Source organism: Saccostrea echinata, unplaced genomic scaffold (genome assembly GCF_033153115.1).
Source record: "Saccostrea echinata isolate AGI-Se365-2 ecotype Australia unplaced genomic scaffold, CSIRO_AGI_Sech_v1 ptg000030l, whole genome shotgun sequence".
NCBI classification, from domain to species: Eukaryota; Metazoa; Mollusca; class Bivalvia; order Ostreida; family Ostreidae; genus Saccostrea; species Saccostrea echinata.
Window position 1 is genome coordinate 4276305 of NW_026889779.1, and position 5200 is coordinate 4281504.

The window sequence follows — 5200 nt, forward strand, 5'->3', positions numbered from 1 at the left end:
TCAACGTATTCAAACATCGCTATTATAGACACCTAGTATGAATCAATAGATTGCCTGCAAAGTTTCACCTGAAGTTTCCACCAGGTGTCCTCAGCTTCTGATGCCAACTGTTGCTAGGCAATCCTCTCGCTTTTGTGACGCACTTCCACAATCGCAATCCGGGGATTAAAAGTTAATATAAAGTCAATTCGTTTCTATGAAATAAAATACGAAGATTTACGAGTAGTTTACAAATTAATATAAACGTTCATTTACTCTCTGTTGATTAAGCTCATTCCTGTGAGCATTTTAATTTCAAACTCTTTGATTAATTATGAGTACACATATAACTGGACAAATTTGTCAATGAAAACACATTTTGCTGCATGATTAACAATATAACGAAATATTAGACGATTATTGATTTTACTGTTCTAATAATCCATGCTTGTTATTATATAGAATTTATATACTTACATACATCTAACAGCTTTTGTTATATGTATTAGCAATATTTGTTATAGTAAGTCGAACTCTTTTTTAACATTTACTAATTTTTAAGAACTTTAACGAGTGCACTGAGGTTTGTTTTTAGTATCCCATTTGATTATTGTACCGAATCGTAAATGATTACATCAGATTTGATATCCTCGCGGGTCTAGACCTGGTCGTGTAACGTCTTAGCCTTAGAGGACGTGTCACGGATCCTTGTAATAAATTTGTGTCTCTTCAGGCTCGATTTTAATAAGAGCTAAGATAAAAAGAAAACCACTGTGTTATTGTGGTGATACATATAGGTTCAAAAGGAATATTTCATAGAATACTGAGATCTCTGGCATATCCAGTGCCATTAATGTTGAGTTAGATCTCTTTATCGATGGCTTAGTCAAACATTATATATTCAAACTATTTATTTTTCTACGATGAAAAATATTAATACTCGTTTACATTATTTTGCAAAATTATCCATTAGAAACACACTCAATCTTTATAGAAAATGGGTATTATATGTTCCCGATCAAATTTGATAAACACATAATTGGAATATGGAGAGAATTGACCTTCTCTAAACGCTTCACCCATTTCAACCTGAATACCCGTTTGCAGAATATGGGTTATTTGCAGCATCCAATTCATGACTGGTAGTGCATGTCCCCATTTGCAACATCTGTCTGACTAGCTGCTTAGAAAAAGCCTTTTTACTTATTCTAAAAATTTCTTAATTCGAATCTGTTCTGCCATTTTCCTCCTATAGAACAGAATCGAACTTGTTTTAACGCAGGAAAAAACAGAGGAAATACAAAAGATATAATAACAAATCCTTTTTCACGAACAACATTTCAAACTTACGAGTATTCTGCACGCATCTTTGTACTAATACTGTAGAACTGTACACATAGTAGTTCTTTCCAGCCACGAAAGGGTCTCAGTTTTACTCAAAGATATATGGTTACACATTTCAAAGGATCCCTCAGTAGTGTACATTGTCAAAGGCTATGTATGCAAGCACCCTCATGAAGTGTAATCAAAGCATTTTCCCTGGAACAGGAATGTTTATCCTCGTGTAGATTAGATATAGTCATTTGTTCAAATATCAGGATTTTGTTTTCGGTACTTAAAAAAAAAATGTAATTTTTATATGGAAATGCATTTTTCAAGTCATATGCATTTGGTATATCACTAACGTGGCTAGGACTAAGGTTTAGTAGAGGTTCAACATTTTACAAAAGAATATTTATATGATGATAATTCTTAAACCTTGTTGAAAGAGCAACAAGTCTATATGTTATCAAAGTATGAAAGTGAAAGGTGAACATTCGCAATTCACTTAAGACTCCTAGTGCCTTGGCGCGACTGCAAAAGAGGTTCAAGGTTTAATAGAGACAAAAATAACTTAAAACAAAAATGAAATGAAAAATTAAAATATGTTTAAACAGCCTTCATTACGGATGCGATGTACCTGTTGATGATTGTATATCATATATCATTGTTTTACAAAACAAAGATTTTGTAGATCAATATCCCCTTAGTAATTTTTCCTTAACACTTTGAATCTTTAGTCTCAGTTTTTGAATCCTCTGAGGTCTTGAGTTTTAACTTGATTCCAGTCAACCGGAGTGAATTCAGTTACCGGTACTATACTAGTTTCAAAATTTTTTTACTTTTATTTATTATTATTATTATTATTATTTTAATTTTTTACTTTACTTTCAATCCTCCTCTTAAGACATTGACTGCTTCGAAAGAGAAACTTTAGGTGTAGTATGTTTAGATGTAGTACGGAACAACATTTTAGAGAAGTGGTGTAAATCAATTGTAGATTCTTAAAAACCCCAAGGAATTTCTGGCAAATTTGAATTCAACCCCCCCCCCCCCCAAAGAAATCAATAGCATCAAAACGTATGACTTTTGAACACTCTTTACAAATACTCCACGCAACAAATTAAAGACCTTGCGTTTTGACGTAATAGACAACTGCTTCATCATAAAAAAATAAACCTTATATCTAAAAACATGTTTAACATAAATTTTAACATAAATTGTTTTATGAATTACATTGAACTAATGTCCAATTATAATTCTGATTTCCATTGCATTGATAACAGTTTCGTAGAGAGATGGATTAAGAGTGAAAAACTTGGCCAGTTGCTACCCGAGTTGCAAGGTGCTGCTACTACAGAGTCACTTTGTTAAGATGGTCGTGTTCCTCAGTGATAATATCTATGTCGCTTTTGAAGTATTTCAACAATCCGTTAGAATTTCCATTGGCACAAATTTTGCCAATTTTTTTTTCTAATTAAGCAGATTTTTTTGAAATTTCTGCATGAGAAGCAAAAAAATTCTTGACGTGTCTTCAATTCAACTATTAGATATATCGGCATCATTTTATCAATAAACAATATTTATTTCATTCAACTCGATATATCCCAATGTACTCGAAATAAAAGACACCTCATAGCCTACCACATCTGTTTCATATTTGGATGTTTACTGATTATAGACATGAATGGCAAACCAACAACTAAACTATATGACAAACGGGGTGATTTCAGCTTTTCCATTGTCAACTTCCCATATTATTCATTATCATGCACGTACATAATATTATGGAGTTTAATTTTCTAAACAAATTCTTACGCAGAAGCATGCTCCTCATCTAATCAATTTTTAAACCGAGGCACACTACAAACAAATAGGCTGATGTTTTTTGGGTTTCATACCCAAATGGCCTCGATTACAATTTCAATTTTTTAAATAAATGAGTACGTCTTACTAAATTTGAATACTGATTATGCAAAAAAGAGGGCTCAAGATGGGTGTGTCTGGCCAACAGTGAACGATTACTCCTCGTAGTCAATCTCACCTTTTTATTGTCCGTTTTTACTATGCTTTCCATTTGTATTGTCTATAAGTTTTATGAGGTGTTTTAACACTGTTCATTATCTTCACCTCTTTTATACATTATACGAATGATTGTATACAAGAATAACAGCTTTTTACTTCCCTGTCCAGATTTTTTTTTCTGTATATAATTTTGTAATTCATTTGTTTGATATAACATTTGTCTGATATAAGAATGATAATCAAATTCAAATGAATGAATCAAATCTAATAACAAAATCCAGATCTTCTTTCTTTATTCTAGTATATTTAACATGACACTGGCTTTGCGAAACATAATATTCTATTAACACCGAAGCGCTTTGATTTCTTAACTTTGTATGAAAATCCTTATCCTAATGGCTTTAGGCATGATTATATGGTACGTTATAGCGAGTTGTTAGTCGACATCTATGTAGCTGGTAACTAAACAGAACGATGGAAGCAAATTATAAAACACATTATCTATCATTTATTTATCCTTTCGCAGTATTTCTTGTCATTAGTAGTGTCATTTCTAAGTGCAATTCACAGATGATTATTTTTATTGTTTTTGTCTGTTCGCAATTACCAGAGGAAATACAACTTACAAAGTAACCATAGAAATGCATGATTTTTTTTCTGTAAAATTGATTTAAAAAAGTTCTTAAAACATTAAGAAATATGCAAACATAAAACACGCCAACTTGTACCTTTTTTCATCTAAAAGACCAAATGTGCTTTCTTGCTCAAAGTATTGATCTGTTTTTAGCTCACCTGAGCTGAAAGCTCAAATGAGCTTTTCTGATCACACTTTGTCCGGCGTCCGTCTGACTGTCTGTCCGTCCGTAATCTTTTTTACATTTTCGATTTAATATCCAGAATCACTTGACCAAATTTTAACCAAACTTACCACAAAGCATCCTTTGGGTAAAGGGGATTAAGATTTCTTAAAAAAACAATAATAGACAAAAATCTTAAAACATCCTCTTTTCAAGAACAAAGCCATCATTAGTCATATTCAGGTAGTGTTAATCCAAGTCTGTTCAAATCTTGACATCTCAAGATAGGGTAGAACCACATGAGGGATCAAAGTTTACATAGGAATATATAGGAATTTATTTTAAAACACTAAAGACATGAGTAGTCATTGATGTGGAAGCATCTTCAGGTAATGTAGATTCAAATTTGTTCAAATCATGATCCCTGGGGATAGGGTAGGGCCACGATGGGGGATCCAAGTTTTTCATTGTATTATAAAGGAAAAATCTATATAAAAAAATTCACTTCTTAAGAACAACAAAACCATGATTAGCCATATTGATATGGAAGCATCCTCAGATAGTGAAGGTTTGTCCAAATCATGACCTTCGGTGGTAGGGTGGGGCCACGGGGGATCAAACTTTTACATAGGAATATATAGGAGAGAATCTTTCAAAAACTTCTCAAGAAAACAAAGTCATGATTAGTCGTATTGATATGGCAACATCTTCAGGTAGTGTAGATTCAAATCAAATCATGACCCCTGAGGGTAGGATGGTCAAGTTTTACAAAGGAATATGTCAGAAAAAAAACTTTTTAAAATCTCATGAAAAGGTCATGATTAGTCATATTGATGTGGAAGCATCATTAGGTAGAGTTCATTCAGATTTGTTCAAATCAGGACCCCCAGGGAAGGTGGATCGATTTTTTTTTTAAATCTTCTTCTCAAAAATGATTGACAATTATAGGAACATATAGGAGAACAAAATCGACTGATAAAGAACCTCAGGGCTTTATTGACTCAGGTGAGCGTTGTGGCCCATGGCCTCTCTTTGTGCAAAGAAAACGTTTACAATGAACATTGCACAATTTCATAAAT